General features: G+C 46.0%; 1 long non-coding RNA gene across 1 annotated transcript in view; it reads right to left on the reverse strand.

Moving 5' to 3' along the window:
* Positions 1 to 229: 229 nt before the first annotated feature.
* The window catches only part of LOC131816924 (uncharacterized), a 55,299-nt gene continuing 37,024 nt past the window's right edge, over positions 230 to 18,504 (reverse strand). The window contains exons 4-5 of the long non-coding RNA XR_009348233.1: positions 10,787 to 10,880; positions 230 to 10,665 (exon numbers count right to left, since the gene is read on the reverse strand). This is a non-coding gene — a long non-coding RNA (uncharacterized LOC131816924). The remainder of the gene's footprint in view (positions 10,666 to 10,786; positions 10,881 to 18,504) is intronic.

Below are 18,504 nucleotides of genomic sequence, written 5' to 3' on the forward strand. Positions count from 1 at the left end.
TTGCTGGGTCCTTTGCTGGAAGAAAAGGTAGCTGTAAGTATACTTACTGAGTCTTGTGAGTCCTTCTGGCACTGAATTAGAACACAGTTGAATTCCCAACCTCACAGGATTGCTTTCATAGAAGTTAGGGTGTTAGGGGGCACCTGGCTGACTTGGTTAGTTGTGTACGAGACTTTGGATCTCAGGGTCCTAAGATCAAGCCCCATGCTGGGCATGGAGCCTACTTTAAAAAAAAAAAAAAGAAAGAAAGAAAAAAAGAGGGAAAGAAGTTAGGGTACTAGTTGGGAAGAGATCTGAGTTTGAACATTAGGATATGCACACTGGCAGATTCCAGTGAAGCTAGAGACCTCTGACCTTTTTCTTTTTGCCACTAGACATAGCCCTTCCATCCCAGCCTGAGGAAATGAATCTTCTACTGCCTTAAGATCCTATCACCAGGGACGCCTGGGTGGCTCAGTGGGTTAAAGCCTCTGCCTTCGGGTCAGGTCATGATCCCAGGGTCCTGGGATAGAGCCCCGCATCGGGCTCTCTGCTTGGCAGGGAGCTTGCTTCCTCCTCTCTCCCTCTGCCTGCCTTTCTGCCTACTTGTGATCTCTGCTTGCAAATAAATAAATAAAATCTTAAAAAAAAAAAAAGATCCTAGCACCAATTCCACAATGCCCAAAGCCCTCCTCCTGCTATATTACATTCTTTCTCAACCCACAGCCATGCCTTCATGGGAAATTTTCTGTGATCAGTTCACGTGGGAAGGACATCTGGGGCTTCATTTACAGATTTTTCTGCATGGTGGGCATGCATCACCTGGGAGTGGACAGAGTGGAAGTCCTCCCAGTGGACAGAACTTGGAACAAGGTACCTGATTGTTCATTTTGCCGGAAAGGAGAGGTGGTCCGAAGAAAGGGTCCACACCAAGGCATCATTTGGCTGGGTAGCTGGACTTGGAAGGAACACAACTGAAAAATCACAAGGCCTGAGGAAGAGGTACGAGGACAGACTTCTGTCCAGGTGAATGCTCACCAAAGGGTAGAGGAAGATCTTTAATAATCAGATGGCGAGAATCACCCGTTCCGTGGACATGGAACAGCCTCTTTCCCCAGCAACACCTGTGGGCTCAGTGCCAACCGAAGTGGCCATAGCGACAGCAGTGGACTCGTGCTCACCAAGACTGACCTGGCTACAGCTGCTGCCGAGTGCCTCAACTGCCAGCGCGAGGGACAACGCTGAGCCCCTGACAACGGTGCCCGTGCCCGGAGGGATCAGCCAGCTACCCGGTATCAGGTTAATGACATGGGACCACGTTCATTACGAAAAAGGCAGCGGGTTGATCTTACTGGAACTGACACTTGCTGGGGACATAGATACGCCGTCTCTGCCCACAATGCCTCTGCCAAAACTGCCATCTGTGGCCTTAGAGAATGTGCCATCCGCCATCATGGTATTCGCAGCACACGGAATGCAGAAGTGGGTTCATGCTCTTGGCATTCACTGGTTTTACCATGTTCCCCCACCATTCTGAAGCAACTGCCCTGACACGTGGTTGAGTGAGCAACCACGGTACCAGCCTGGTGGGGATCCCTCACAGGGCCGAGGCCCAGTCCTTCAGCATGCGGTACATGCTGTCTGTCCGTCGGCATCCTGCTTCTCCCGCACCTTGGATCTGGGAGTCTGGGAATCAAGGCACAAAAATAAAGAGTTGCTCCTCTCCCTATCAGCCCTGTTGATCCGGTAGTCAAAATTTTTGCTTCTCATTCCTACAGCTTGAGCTTCTACTGGTCTAGAAGTCTTAGTTATAAAGGGAGAAATGCTTTCCCCAGGACACAAGAGCAAAGATTGCCTTGAAGTGGAGTTGGAAGCTGCCATCTGGTGTCTTTGGGCACTGAATAAACAGGCATAGGACAGGCTGGGGTGACTGATCCTATCAAAGGGAAATTGGGTTGTTACTACACAGTAGGGATAATGAGGGAGAATGCCAGAGATGCTTTGCAGTACCTTACAGCATTCCCATAGCCTCTGACTCAAGTAAAAGGAAAACAGTAATAACCCAATTTATACTGGTAATGGCTCACACCTTTCACAGAGGTTTGGATCATTCCACCAGGTGAGGAACTATGATGAACCGAGGTGCTTGCTGAGGACAAAGGAATAAGGAGTAAGTGGTGAATGATGGTAGTTACAAACACGATCCGTGACCTCATGACCTGTTGTAGAAAAGACTGTAATAGTATGAGTATTTCTCCCTTATGGTGATGTGAATATATTTTAATAAATATTAACCAAATTTTAAAAATCTCTCAATTCTTTATTTTCTAATTTAAGATGTGCTCATAATAAATAACGTTCTGTGTAAGTATTTAAGTATCAAGATGTCAAAAAGGGAGTATGAACCAGCTCAGAAAAGAATGCCCATTCTTCAGAGACAAACCAGGGACTCTGGTGCTGTTCTGGGGAGAAGGTCAGTGTGGTTTTTGCCGTATGGTGGATATTGTGTTGTGTTATACACAAGTGTGGTTCTGGACTGTCGTTATTTGGAGAGTAAGTGTGGTTTAAGGCAATGTATCCAGGTGCCAAGTTGGAAAGGGATGGACCGTGGGGACTTTGTAATGTTTCCACTTGCCGAGGCCAAATTATATTTTTCCAGAACTATCTTTCCTGTATGTTTTTTATTAGAACGGCCCACAAGACTAGAGATTCTCATGGAGATTCGGAGGCTGGAAATGAGACAGCAGCCAATTTTAGCTCAAAGTGCTGTCATTTCTCTGCCGCCTCAGCCCCTCCGCAGCCAGGCCTGCCACGGCTTCACATTCTCTTGGATCCTCCTGGAGCGTCTCTGCCTCTTGGGCCAGGTGAGTGTGCTTAGCTCTGTGATGACAGGAGTTTCTGTCCCAGGGACTGTCCTCATGGACTCCAGCTCACCGGATCCAGAGTGCTCTTTTCCTTTCTCTACTTTACCGTCCCTTCCTGACTGGTAGCCCTGTGTCCCTCAATCCCCAGCATCACATTGTGAAAGCTGCCTACCCAGCTCCCACACTGCATGAGTCAAATCCCCACACACGCATGCACACGTACATACATGCGCACGTGCACGCACACGGTTCCACTTCTCTGGTCGAATCCTGACGGATTTCATAAGTTAGATTCAGAGTTCCCACAACTGGAATCTGCTTGTGTGAGAATGCCTTTCTGTTCTGTCCCTGTGAGCAGCAGCTTAATCAGATGCGGAGCCCTGGGTCACATCTCGCCTTCGTTGTTGGCCTCAGCTGTTGCTGAGAAATTTGAAACCAATTTGACTTTGGGTTTTGGGTTTTTTTGTTTTGTTTGTTTGTTTGTTTTTTACTTTTGTAAACAGTTAATTTTGATACCTGGACACTGGACACGTCTTTGTTTCATCTTGTAGATTGGTAACTTTAGATGGTACACTGATGTGAATAGTTTTTAATTAATTTTGCCCGATAATGTAGTGAGCTTTTTTGTGTTTTTGTTTTTGTTTTTGTTTGAGAGAGTGAAGGGAGAGAGGCAGTGGGAGAGGGAGTGAGAGAGTCTCAAGCAATCTCTGTGCTAAGCACAGATCCCGACGGGGAGCATGATCTCACATGAGATTATGACACAAGCCAAAATCAAGAGTCTGATGCTTAACCAACTGAGCCACCCTGGCGTCCCCATTCTGGGTGCTTTTAATGGAGACTGCCATCAGCAGATTACTACCTGCTAACATGGTGCTAATCATTTTGTAACTTATAAATGTATCAGATCAATACAGTGTACACCTAAAACTCACACACTGTGTTAATTATATCTTAAAAAGAGCTGGGAAAGAGGCCCTGCGTGGCTCCGTTGGTTGAGTGACTGCCTTTGCCTCAGGTCATGATCCTGGAGTCCCGGGACCGAGTCCCGCATTGGGCTCCCTGCTCAGTGGGGAGTCTGCTTCTCCCTCTGACCCTCCCCCTCTCATGCTCTCTCTCACTCTCTCGCTATCAAGTAAATAAATAAAATCTTAAAAAAAAAAAAAGAGGTGGGAAAACAAGACGACATTAACATCACTATACTTCAATTTCTGGTAAACTCTGGTCAATTTGGGGGGTCTTTTCTTTTTTTAAGTTTATTTTTTTTAAAGATTTTATTTCTTTGAGCCAGAGAGAGAGCACAAGCAGGGGGAGCAGCAGAAGGAGAAGGAGAAGCAGGCTCCCCGCTGAGCAGGGAGCCCGATGTGGGACTCGATCCCAAGAACCTGGGATCACGACCTGAGCCAAAGACAGACACCCAACCAACTGAGCCACCCAGGCACCCCTACGCTTTATTTATTTGAGTCCTGTCTACACCCAACCTGTGGTTTGAACTCACAACCCTGAGATCAACAGTCGTACGCTCTCCAACTGAGCCAGCCAGGTGCCCCAAATTTGGTCAGGTTTTGACATTTCTAAAGCGCTTTCGTTTTCTTTAGTTATCTTTCTCCTTTTTTTCCTCAGTTATGGCAGCGGCTGTTTCACCTTTGACCGAAGTCTCCTTGTCTGCTTCTTCGTTTCCCATTTCCTGGACTCTGTGTTTGCTCTAATCTCCTTGAGACGGAACAAAGTATTTCGACTTTCCTAGTACAAACCTTCAAAAGAATGTTCCTCATGTATCTTTCGTATCTCGCATTAACTTCTTGAGTTTCGGTTTCTGTGTGTGTTTCTCATGTTCACGTTTCCTTTTTGGTGCCTCCATCTGTCTGAATGAGGTTATGGGAATCCTCTAATTCCCCATCCAGCTCATCTGGTTATTTCTTAGATTTTCCACTTAGTTCTTATTCAGGAAAATTGGATATTGTGGATCTATGTGACCCATTTAGTGTGTCTGCTGCCTGAAGGAAGTGGATGCTCACTGGTTGGGCAGTAATTACTGGAGACATATTCCCCGTGGCCTACTAATGGCAGAAACACTCAGATTTTGTTGTGTTTCCTGCTGCAGGACGAACCAAGCACTTTGGTAAAAAAGCGAAGTCAGGAGAGACCTAGGGACTTATTTGCTGGGTGTATTAGTTCTGTATTGCTGCATTATAAATTATTCATAGACTGTGACTTACAACGTGTACTGTCTGATAGCTTGTGTGGGTCAAGAACCTGGGTATGGCTTAGCTGGGTCCTGTGCTTGAGGATCTCTCACGAGGGTGCCAGCAAGGTGTTGACTGGGCTTTCAGTTAAGACCTCGAGACAGCAATGGGGCAGCATGTGCTTCCAAGCTCACTCAGGAGGTTGTCGGCGAGATTCAGTTCCTCCTGGGCTGTTGGACTGAGGGCCTCCCCCAGTTACTTGCCCTGGGAACCTCTCTCTAGGGCAGCTCACGGTGCAGCAGCTTGCTTCATCAGAGCAAGCAAGAGAGGAGTCAGAGTGCGGGCAAGATCAAGATCACCGTCTTGTATAACTGATCTCGACAGTCTAGCTCATCACAAGCATGCACTCAGGTGCAAGCTCAGGTCAGCAAGTCCAGCCCACACTGCAGCAGAGGGCATTACAGAAGAGCATGGGTGCCCGGCACTGGACTATCATCGGGAATCATTTAGAAGCTGGCTGTCATGGTGGGTCGACACTGCGTCTTCTCATACTTGCTTCTGTCGTTCTTCACCTCAGATCGCTTCTTGTCAGGAGCAGGGTCCGTGGAGAAAGCATGGTGATCACACAACCTTGCAGGGTCTCCTCACTCCCTTCACTCCCCACACTCTTGTGGTGGAAGAGTGAGCTCACTGGGCTGTTTTCCGTCTGTCTTGACATCTGCCGGACTCACAGTCCATCTCACAGGTGGGAGGAATAGTAGGAATTGCTTCCACTCACTTTGCACCACACTGCATTCCTGCCGTGAAGGGCGGAGCTGTGTCTCATGCCTGCTGCTCCACTGATGGTTTGGTCCAGATCAACAACAGATAACACAGAACATTTATTCTATACCAGATGTTTTGTGTGGATTTTCACATCTAATTCCCCCAGGCTTCTGAAGTGAAGTACAATAATTTGGTGCCATTTTATTTTATTTTATTTATTTATTTAAGATTTTATTTATTTATTCGACAGAGAGAGAGATCACAAGAAGGCAGAGAGAGAGAGGAGGAAGCAGGCTCTCTGCTGAGCAGAGAGCCCAACGTGGGACTCGATCCCAGGACCCTGAGATCATGACCTGAGCCGAAGGCAGCGGCTTAACCCACTGAGCCACCCAGGCGCCCTAATTTGGTGCCATTTTAAAGAAGAGAACACCTAGGCTTGAATAGATCACATCACCTGGCCGAGATCCCGCGGCTGTAAGTGGCAACTCCCGAATGTAGGTGTGGAACCACCGTGTAAAGTTTCAAATACTCTCCAACACACTCATTGCTGGGGGTTTGGTCCCAGAGAGAGGGTGCTTTAGGTTACTCTGTGTTCATCCAAATTCATTTTGTGAACTTGCTTCATTAGTGATTACAGTGTCGGATTTGGATTCAGATTCAACCTTTTTCTGGCAAGCGCCATCCTAAGCAGTTTCCCCTTTTTGTTCTCCTAAGATAAAGATTTAATTATGTCCAGTTTACAGATGAAGAAACTGAGACCCAGAGGTCACATAGTCCATGAGGGGCAGAATAAGGAAACCAAGTCTTTGTACTTCCTACAATGATTTTCTCCTTTGTTTGCTTCTTTGTCCATTTAGTGCATTTTTAAAAAGATTTTATTTATTTGAGAGTGAGAGCGAGAGAGAGCATGAGTAGGGGTAAGGGGCAGAGCAGGCTTCCTGCTGAGCAAGGAGCTTGACACGGGGCTTGATCCCAGCACCCCGTGATCATGACCTGAGCCGAAGGCAGATGCTTATCAGGCTGAGCGACCCAGGCATTTTGACTTTAGGCTAATGCATTTTGACTTTAGGCTCATCCCTTCAGATATGCTTCTCCAATGCTTTCTCATGGCTCACAATCCTTAAGTAAACCCAGAGGACCAAACAGAATCATCCTCTTCAGTCTCATTTTGTGTCTCTCTACCCCCAGCTCTTTGCTCTTTGCAGCATATTAGAAGATGGGTTTTTGGGAGGACCCTGTAAATTGTATTCTTCTTCCCTACCCACATACTGAAACAATTGAAAACAAAAAACAAAAGAACAAAGTCAGCAGGTAAGAAGACTGAAATAGATTGAATAGATTGAAGAACATAGCTCAGTGTTTGAATCAGTCTACTTGCTACCTCACAGTCCCCACTCTTGACCTTGGACCAGCCCATTTCAGGGAAAGGTGGCATGTGTAGAGCAGACACCGCCTTCCACTCATCCCAGTAGAGAGAGAAAAAGAAAAACCAAATCCTGAGATCCAGGACCTATGCTAGACTGGATCTACCCAGTCAAGAAATGGAGACCAGTGTGTGTACCCCACTGTGATGCACCGTGGCTCAACTCTTCCAACCTCCAGCCCACCGTCAAAGGCTCCTTTCTGAAGACAGAGCTCAGAAAGCCAAAAACTGTAGCACAGGCTCCTTTGTAGCAAGGCTTCTGGTTGGAAACAGGTGCAGATGTGATGGCAGCCCCTTTTGATTTTGCTGTTGCCGCCAAGTCATCGTGTGGAGACTTGAGACTTTTCTGCAGCGACCTTCCAGCACCCATTTTTGGCGCGTAACAACAGGCTGTTGTGGCAGCGTCTTGACTGAGGTGTCCGGGTTCCCGACTTGCAGCTGTGGGGGTCTGTGTTCAGTTAGCAGCCCAGCAGAGGGCTGGGAAGTAGTAGCTCCACTCAGGGGCCATTTCTTCTGGGCTTTTGGAGTCTCCCATGGAGACCTTTTCCTTGAACCCCTCTTCCCCTCCTTCCAGTCTTTCCAATGACGAAAGCACGGATACCTGGTCAACCCTTTTCTACCCAAAACACTGAGAGAGCTTTCTGTTGCCTGCTCTAAACTTTGAATGATACCATAGCATCAGGGCCTGACAGGTAGCGTTTTAGATTGTCACAGGAGCGCCTGCCATTAACTAAGGCTTCGAATTTCAAGGCTTCCCTCTCAAAGACCTCCATCTCCAATAATGCACTGCTGGCGACACATGCAGACGGCACGTGCCAGGCCGCCCCGTCCAGTCCATGACATTCCCCTTCTAGAGCACCCTGGGGGACCTGCGTACCTGGCCCAGTGAGGGACCCTGCCTTTCCCTTCCTGTGCTCTAATTCTCATTCTTAGGTGGTTTTTTTTTTAAGTTTTTCCTTTTCTTTTTTCCATCAAGATATAATTGATGTGCAGTTTTATATAAGCTCTAGGCATACGACATGTTCATTTGATACATTTATATATCACACTATGCAACGTTAACCAACACTTCTGTCATGTCACATAATTTTGTGTGTGTGTGTGGTGAAAACAGTTAAGATCTACGTTTCTTAGCCACTTGAAACTTTATAGTACAATTGACTGTAATCGCCATGCACTGCGTTAGAATTTCAGAACTTTGCTTTAAATTCACCAGTGAAGGGCGCCTGGGTGGCTCAGTGGGTTAAGCCGCTGCCTTCGGCTCAGGTCATGATTTCAGGGTCCTGGGATCGAGTCCCGCATCGGGCTCTCTGCTCAGCAGGGGGCCTGCTTCTCTCTTTCTCTCTCTGCCTGCCTTTCCGTCTACTTGTGATCTCTCTCTGTCAAATAAATAAATAAAATCTTTAAAAAAATAAAAAAATAAATAAAAAATAAATAAATTCAGCAGTGAAGAGTGAACTCATGAAACCCTCCACCCCGATCCTCAAGCCCGAAAAGGCAGAATCCCAGGTCTGCTGCCCTCTCTTTACCCCTGACCTCCGAGCATGGTCCTGAGGCCACTGTGTCCTCTCCAGGGCTTGTGTGAGTAATAAACCTGGTTTTGTTAAGGTTCCCTATAGGTTGTAGGAGATGTGCCTTGCAGCCTGGCTGCCAGGTGGCCTCCACCGGGAGGAGGGGAGGCCAGCAGCAGGAGTAGGGGTCCAGGGGAGTGCCCCCAGGCATTCCTAGCTGCTGGCCTCATATCACCCAGACCATCGCAAAACAGATCCCCATCAAATAACTCACCCTTCCACCCTGGGGAGGACTAAGGGAGAGCCAGAGGCCAGGAGTCTTCAGGAAAGACTTAAAACCAGAACTAGGGAAGAGGCATTTCTCCTCCTCACCCCAGCACTCAGCACTGCAACGGTCACATGCCTTCTTGCCAAACCTCCTGCCCCTCCCCACCTGGCTGCCTCCTTCCTTCCCTTTCAGGTCTCAGCGGAAACAGAACCCCTGCCCAGAAGCCTTCTCTGGTCCCCCAGACTAGGTTAAGAGTCCCCTCCCTTGCCTTCCTAGCACTCTCCCTGTACTCTGTAATCCTCAGGCTTCTTGTGATGATGTTCTGGTGTCCCCGGTACAGGGCAGGCCTTCCCTGTTCATTAGACAGTTGACTGACTGGCATTCCAGGGCAGGGATGGAGGAAGGAGCCCACGGACCTCCTCCAGATTGTGAAGTGTGGCCCCCGAGCTGCATTCTTGGCCCCCTGGAGTTGGCTCTGTTGCAGGCTTCGACCTACCTCACTTGCTTTGGCTGGGATTTCAACATTCCATGATGACACCCACTTTTTGCCTCATCTGTTTATGAAAATGTGCCACATTTCCTCCTTCCAGAAACTTGGGCTCCTTACATGTGCCACTTTTTTTCCAGCTCTCATGGCAGATGAGGTTCCCCGTGGCGGGATCCCTGGGAGCAGTGACCTCAGCGACAGCAGGAAAGAGGGCATTTCTCACATGGAACTGCACTTTGACTTAGGGCTCCCGCTGCCAGCTGGGACATTACGGAAGTCTATATCCATGCAGGGTTATAGATAATCAACAGGTTGGAGGTTGTGTAAGGACCTGTTTAGAAACTGTCCCTGCTCCCCTTCCCCCAGGGGATTTGCTTGCAGACAAGTCCCAGAAATCAGCTACAGGTAACAAAGCCCAGATACAGGGTGGGTCAGGCCAGGTGGAGACATCTGATCAGTGGGGGGATGCATACTGTCTCCCTGGTTACCGAGGAGTATGGGCCCTGCCCTTTGGGAGCCTTTTTGGCGCCAATCCCAATCAAGGTGTAATAGGCTGGGTCAAATGTCTACTAGGGTAAATTGTAACTCAACTGGTCACCTAGCATCACTGTGGAGTTTCCTGTGTGTGTCACAATCTCATTGGTCACCTGTGCATGGCTAGGCCCGACCACATGGCCTTTGCCCTTAAAAGCTAGACTGTGAAACAGAGAAGGGTCGCCCTCTCTTGTAAGAGGTGCGTCCCCGAACGTTCGTTAGATTCTTGATGCTTGGCGCGAAATAAAGCTTTGCTTGACCTTCGCTTTATATCAGTCTGGCTCCTTTAATCACAGACCCATTATTGGGGCATAACAGGTTGAATGTGCCAGAACTAAAAGCTTTCTCTGCCTTAAAATGAATTTGTCTTCCATCTTAGAAAACTTCAACTACCTGGACAGGTCCTCTCCGACTTCCCCTCCATGTCCTACCCAGATTGCTAAGACTCTCTGTCACCTGGGGCAGCTTCTAACGAAGGACGGACTCCCTGCAATCACCATTATCCATTTCCCCCAGCGGGCTGGAGAGCACTTCAGGGGAACAGAAGTTGTCTTACTCGTCTCTGTATCCCAAGTCCCTGGATACAAAGAACACTAGATGTATCTGTGCTGCACTGAACTAAATTGTCAGCATCACGTTGGAGCATGGAGCCTATGGAAGAAAGGGAGAAATACGTGTCCAGTGTCATTTGGGACTTTGGTGATGTCAGATTTCCCGTCGCCATGCAGTCCCTCCCAGACTCTGGCGGCTGTCTTGACAAGAAACCACATACCTCCTCCTCCACACATCTCTCAGGATACCCTCCTGCCAGGCGTGCCTTCTTTGTATCACCTGGAGAGCTGTTCCTGTTTGATCTTTAGCAGGACCTGATATGGGAAACAAAGGCAGAAAGAAATGTAGATTAAATGAAATGTCCTTATAACCTGTAGCCCATGGACAAATACTTGAGGCCGACAGAGTAGAACCTTCCTCCAGGGAACTCCCAGCCATCTTCACGTGAATGCCTTGCTGGAGGGAAAAAACAACCTTAGCCAGACATCCCAAGTTAGGTGAATCTTCTTTAGCATATCAAAGTCCTTTCAGAGCTTCCCTTTGTCTTACTTCCCCAACCCCAAAGTATATATCATCAGTTGCTCCCCACAGTCCTAGAGCAACCTCTCTTTCTGCCCACAGGTCCTGTTCTATAAAACCACCGTTTTGCACCAAAGATGTCTCGAGAATTCTTTCTTGGCTGTTGGTCCCATGCCCCAACAACACGGCAAACCGCATCAACCTAACTGGGAACCAAACTTGGTGGCATCGTTTCCATTATCTCATTAGGGTCTTGAGGAATTGTTTCTTGACTTCTCCCATCTTGCAGGAGATGCGTAGGACTCTGATCAGGTCATCAGCAGACACTTTGGTGTTTTATTAAGTGAAACAAGTTTCTTATGATTTTTTTTTCTTAAAAATGTTTGACCTTGAAATAATTTTGCAAAACAAAAATTTGTCCTTCCTGCCTTATTGTGTTAAATTTCATATCTGGGGCGCTTGGGTGACTCAGTGGGTTAAAGCCTCTGCCTTCAGCTCAGGTCATGATTCCAGGGTCCTGGGATCGAGCCCCGCATCAGGCTCTCTGCTCAGCGGGAAGCCTGCTTCCTCCTCTCTCTCTGCCTGCCTCTCTGCCTAGTTCTGATTTCTCTCTGTCAAATAAATAAAATATTTTTTAAAAATAATAAAATAAAATTTCATATCTGACCGCCATACCGTGCTAACAACTAACAATGATTGAGCACTTGCCCCATATGAAATGCTGGGCCAAGTGTTTACAGGCATTATTTGTCTTATTTATTCTCTACCCCGACCTCATGAACTGGACACCTTAAAAAAAATTGTCCCATTTTATCTCTTTGGAAATCAGTTAGAGAGATGAAGTATAAGCTCGTCCGATTTTGATTGCTACAGAAATTTAATTTTGATACGTTTTTAAACATCATGTGTTTCTATTTCATGCCCTACCCTGTTTTTCATTGAAGAGTATTGCACAGAAAATTCTCCAGGGATGAGAGCTTCCAGATTGGTGAACAGATCGAGATGCTGGGAGGGTGACATACCCAGGGAGGACACGGAAGCTCCCCGCCCCTCACCCCATACCCCGCCCTGTGCATTCCTTCCATTTGGCTGTTCCTGAGTCATATCCTTTTCTAATAAATCAGCAAGAGTAAATAAAACAACAACAACTTTCCAGATACTTGTGTAAATGTTACAGTTCTCATTTTCTGGACTCAGAATAATTCTGTGAAGCTGATTTACAATGGTTTATGTCATTTGTCTTTATGTTAGATTCTCTTTACATTGACTGCCACAGGCATTCTTTATCTACAGCAAGATAATATTTTGAAATGTTAATCCTTGTGATTTTCTTCTCTATCTTACTGAGTTTATGATCCTTCACCAGATCATCCAGGGTCATCTAAAATGCCTGGAGAGCTGCGCCTAGCTGGCTCAGACCCAGGGGCATGCGACTCTTGATCTCGGGGTCGTGGGTTCAAGCCCCACATTGGGCATGGAGCCTGCTTTTTATTTATTTATTTACTTATTTATTTATTTATATTTTTTATGGAGCCCGCTTTTTTAAAAAATATATTTTATTTATTTATTTGAGAGAGTGAGAGAGAGAGTGAGCCTGAGCAAGGAGAGGGAGAGGAAGCTAAGAAGGGAGCTTGATACAGGCTTGATCCCAGGACCCCGGCATCAGGACATGAGTCGAAGGCAGCCGCTTAAGGGACTGAGCCACCCAGGCACCCTTGGAGCCTACTTTAAATGAATGAAGGAAGGACGGATTGAAACTGTTAAAATAATGCAAATAGGAGCATCTGGCTGGCTCAGTTGGTAGAACATGCTACTCTTGATCTCAGGGTTGTGTGTGGAGACTACTTAAAAAGAAAGAAAGAGAGAAGGATTAGGAACCAAGGCTTTTGATTTGCAATAGAAAAGAAGAGGTATTTGAGAATCAAGAAGACCCTTCCAGGAAAGGGCAGAGAATGTGTGCCTTCTTAACAGATGGTGTCAAAGATCAACAAAGCTGGACCCTCATTAAAGTGGTGAGTGTAGGCCTAGGGGAGAGGAGCCTGAGGATAGTAATGCTCTGGCACTAGGAGACAGAATTCACCTTCAGTTTGTGCAGGGGTCTGAAATAGAACTGTCAATTTGGGATCAGTGGTGTATCAGTGGCATGCTGGTTGCTTGTCCTTCCAATAGTTATTCTCTTCTTATTTTCTAATGGAGATGTAATAGATATAACAGTGTGTAAATTTAAAGTGTGCAACATGTTGGCGTGCTACATTTGTACATTGCGATGTGATTACTGTAGTATCCATGAGGTAACACTTCTTTCATGTCATGTAATTACCATTTCTTCTTGGGGAGAACATTTAAGATCTAGTCTCTTTGCAACTTTGAAGCTTGTAATACAGCTTCATTCATATTGTTGAATGATCTGGAGAGTTATGCCACGCATTAACTCTCCAGAACTTACTTACTAGTTGCAAGTTTGTAAACTTAAATGTCTCCCCATCTCCCATCTCCCAATCCCTGGTAGCTACCATTCTACTTTCTGTTTTCATGAGTTCAGCTTTTTAAAATTCCACATGTAAGTGATATCATACAGCATTTCTCTTCTGCTACCCTCAGAGTCCATCCATGCTGTTGTAAATGGCTGGATTTCCTTCTTTCTCGAGGCTGAATGATATTCCATTGTACCTATTTAAGTTCTCTCCATTGCATCAGTCTTAAATTTGTTCAGAGGACAGTGTGCCTAGTTAAAGATACTTTCCCCGACCTCCTGGCTGCTCTCAGAATGGCCAGCTCTGCCCAGTGAGTGGTGAGCAGAAGTAGGTGGATAGACTACCAGGATACTTTATACAAAGGGATAGATGAGACTTGGGTACATTTTTGTCTTTCCCCTGTTGGCCCAGAATGTAAACTTGCTAGAGGCAGAGCAACTGTCGTGTGACATAAGGCAAAAAGAGCATGTAAATGCAAGCTACACGTGAGGATGAGGGTCCCTGGGACAACGATGACATTGTAGAGCTGCTGTGCCAGCCCCCCATCACGTGTTTTCAGTCTTCCTAGAAAAAAAAGCCCCCATGTGGTTAAACTAGTATAGTCACTTTTTCTGTTGCATGTAGTCAAATGCTACCCAGGCTACTGATGACCCCTGAACTCCACGACATTAATGAGAAGCCCAGGGAGAGTCCAGAATGTGAGGAGGGAGAGGGGCCTAGGAAGAATCCTATGGGACCTTGAAACACGGAACAGCCAGGCAGAGAAGGTGGACTTGCAAGAGAACTTGGAGAAGTAGGAAAAACTTGAAACTGGTGTTTAGCCAGGAGTGCTTGCCAGTAAGCATCTCTAAGACCAGGAAGCAGAAAAGTTGAAAAGAGGTGCCTGGGTGGCTCAGTGGGTTAAGCATCTGCTTTCAGCTCAGGTCATGATTCCAGGGTAACTGGGATCGAGCTCCACATTGGGCTCCCTGATCAATGGGGAGCCTACTAATCCCTCTGCCTGCCTGCCACTCCCTGCTCGTGTTCTCAAATAAATAAAATCTTTAAAAAAAAAAAAAAAGAAAGAAAGAAAGGAAAAGAAGAAAGAGAAAAAGGAGGAGAATGAAGACAGGAAGGAAGGAAGGAAAGTTAAAAGAATCACGTCATAGGCAGATTACCTGGATTCAGTACTGGCTCAGGTCACTACTACTCAGGTGGCCTGTGCCTCAATATCCTCATTTGTAAAATGGGGATAATAGCAATAATAATAATAATAATAATAATAATAATTGGGGTCCCTGGCTGGTTCAGTCAGTAGAGCATGAGACTCTTGATCTCTGGGTTTTTAAGTTCGAGCCCCACACTGGGTGTAGAGATTACTTAAAAAAATAAAATGTTAAGAAAACGAATCATAAGGTTATTGTGATGGTTAAGTGTGAAGGGCATACAATAAACCCTCAGTCAGCATTAGCTGCTGTCACTCCACAGACAGAAGAAGGTGTTTTTGTTTTTGGTTTTGGCAAAGGCTAATCCCTGGGGAGGCCTGCCAATGGTGTCATCCTCCATGGAATTAACAGACATTCGTCACCAGACAGTCCTAATGAAAGCCCGTTCCCCCTGGGGTGGTGCGGGGAGTTCCTCCTCTGAGTCTGGCAGCTCACCCCGTGGCTGTGCACTAGCCAACAGCTGTCCATTCAAAGGAGCATTTAGAAGCACTTGTTGAAAGCCATCCTCCACGTGCACGGGCTGCACGGGATGATGGTGGGATACGAGGGTGTACAATATAGTGTGTGCACACTCGTGCCTGGGTGGGGAGAGCCCTCCGGGGCACCAGCAGCAACCGCTACCTTTTATCTGTGGCACTTGGAGCAGAGCCGATGTGACCCTCAGGAGACGCCTCAGGAAACCTGCAGGTGAAGCTAACTTGGCACAAGGCAGAGCCACGAAGTGAGGGGGAATAGAGTTCCAGAGCAACGACATATCTGAGCCCCGTATCAAATAACATCTGAAGGGGGAAGTATTCTCCCACTTTTCCTCTGGGATCCGATGAATTGCTTAAACCAGTTTGAGTGAGATTTTCCTTCACTTGAAACTGAAATAATCCTAAGTGATACAGGTGATATCTAATTCACATCTGCCTCCTGCCTTAAATTTCACAACCTTATTGGCGGTTGTTAATGCTTAATTCAATGAACTGTTGCTATTGCCTAGCTAGCTGGTTTCAGAAAAGAGTAAATCCTAGGTATCGTTTTTTTGTTGTTATTGTTGTTTGTTTGTTTGTTTGTTTTCCCCTAGGTACCGTTTTAAGCAAAATTATATTATGGAAAATCGCAAACAAATACAATCATAGAGACAATAGTATAACGAACCTCCATGCTCCTATCACTCTGTTCGGACAATGGTCAACGCGTGAACAAACTTATTTTACCTATTCTGCCTTCTGCCCCCCAAAATGGATTATGATTATTACTATTTTTTAAAAGATTTTATTTATTTATTTGACAGACAGAGATCACAAGTAGGCAGAGAAGCAGGCAGAGAGAGGAGGAAGCAGACTCCCTGCTGAGCAGAGAGCTTGAATGTGGGGCTTGATCCCAGGACCCTGGGATCATGACCTGAGCTGAAGGCAGAGGCTTTAACTCACTGAGCCACCCAGGCACCCTGATTTTTTTTTTTTTTTTTGAGAGAGAGAAAGAGAGAGCACACAGGAGGGTCAGAGGGAGAGAGAGAGAATCGTAAGCAGGTTCCACACTCAGCATGGAGCCCAACATGGAGCTCAATCTCATGATGCCCTGAGATCGTGACCTGAGCCGAAATCGAGAGTTGGATGCTTAACTGACTGCACCCCCACAAAATGGATTATTTTTAAAGCATATGCCTGCTTTATTTTATTTGATGAGTGTGCTTGGGTCACAGGACGGCACCACAACTGCCAAGGAGTGGACAGGGCAGAGGTCTAGCCCCCTTCAAACCTCAAGACTTCTCTAGCAGAGGAGTCCCTTTGATGCTGGCAAGTCAAGGTGGTGACTTTCCATTACAAGTGGTATTAACAGTGATGCCGGCGAGAGAGGGAGGGATCAGGGGAAGCTTTCAGATAGGAAGAAGGACTAAATTGAGCCCTATGAACTGGGTAGAATGTAGGTACCTAGAAAGACCAGAGAATGGGATTTATTTTTATTTCTAATAAAACAATAAGTATAATCATTAAGAAAAATTGGAAAAATAAAGAAATGTAAGAAAAAAATAGTCATTAGAAGTTTCATTAACCAGAAAGGTCATTGGGGTTTGTTTTCAGTATTTGGTTGTTTTTGGTTTTTTTTCCTCTCTCTAGGTTAGTTGTAACTATACTGCAAATCTGTATCTCTCTAGTTTTATTTAACAGGATAAGCAGTTTTCTGTTACTGTGGACTCTTTGTAAACTTAATTTTTAACAGATGCATAGTAGTTCATTAAGAACATATTCCATTGTTGATGTGCTCAATCCCCCGTATTTTGGCATTCTAATTCCATTTTTGTGTGTGTGATTATAAATAACCATGTGATGAATATGGTTTTGTTTAAAACTTTTTCTGTATTTAGAGGTATTTAATTACTATGGACTACCAAAAGCAAAATTACTTTTTTAAAAAATATTTTATTTATTTATTTGACAGACAGAGATCACAAGTAGGCAGAGAGACAGGCAGAGAGAGAGGAAGGGAAGCAGACTCCCTGCTGAGCTGAGAGCCCAATGCGGGGCTCCATCCCAGGACCCTGGGATCATGACCTAAGCCAAAGGCAGAGGCTTTAACTCACTGAGCCACCTAGGCGCCCCATAAAGCAAAATTACTTTTAAGAAAATATGAAGAGTGGGGCATTTCTCTTTTTTGTTTGTTTGTTTTTGGCTCCTGCCCATCTGAGTGGGGCATTTCTTTTCTTTTTTTTTTTTTTTTAAAGATTTTATTTATTTATTTGACAGAGAAAGATCACAAGTAGGCAGAGAGGCAGGCAGAGAGAGAGAGAGGGAAGCAGGCTCCCCGCTGAGCGGAGAGCCCGATGCAGGGCTCGATCCCAGGACCCTGAGATCATGACCTGAGCCGAAGGAAGCGGCTTAACCCACTGAGCCACCCAGGTGCCCCTGAGTGGGGCATTTCTAATACTGATTTTATGCCATCTTGTGTTGTCATATAGTAATCTCAAGAGGCATTCCAATTTTTTCAAGATACATTGGTAGATACGGATGAATTTTAAGAGTAAAAGCCTTAGAGTATACGACAAAGAAATTGGATCTTTAACTGGACACACAGCCATGAAGAAGAAAAGGTCTACATTTGCCAGCCTCCCTTGTAGCTCAGTGCTACCCTGTGATTAAGTTTTGGCCAATGGAATAGAAGCAGAAATGTTCTCTTGGTAGTGGCTAGAAACCTTCCCCAGTAGGTGTTTTTTGCCCTCTTTTTCCCCTTTCTTTCATTTTACTGGCTAGAAAGTGGATGCCACCTTGTGGGGGTAATGAGCATAAGGACCAAAGCACAGGCATGGTGGGGAGAGGAGCTGGAAGAAGCCAGGGTCCCTGAGAACTCTGAAGGATAGAGCCACCATTCCACTTTTCCACCACGGCCCTCTTTGCAAGGGAAAGAAAGAAAGTTCTATCTTTTTTTTTTTTTTTTTTTAAGATTTTATTTATTTATTTGACAGACAGATCACATGTAGGCAGAGTAGCAGGCAGAGAGAGAAGAAGGGAAGCAGGCTCCCCACTGAGCAGGGAGCCCGATGCCGGACTCGATCCCAGGACCCTGGGATCATGACCCGAGCCGAAGGTAGAGGCTTTAACCCACTGAGCCACCCAGGCATCCCAATAAAGTTCTATCTTAAGCCTCTGATGGTTTGGTTTTCTACCACATCAAGCCAAACCTAGTTCTAATACAGTCTGGTTTTAGAAACTAGGAATGGCATTGCTACCCTCTGTTTCATAAGCCTGGAGACATTG

Source organism: Mustela lutreola, chromosome 15, assembly GCF_030435805.1.
Source record: "Mustela lutreola isolate mMusLut2 chromosome 15, mMusLut2.pri, whole genome shotgun sequence".
Taxonomy (NCBI): domain Eukaryota; kingdom Metazoa; phylum Chordata; class Mammalia; order Carnivora; family Mustelidae; genus Mustela; species Mustela lutreola.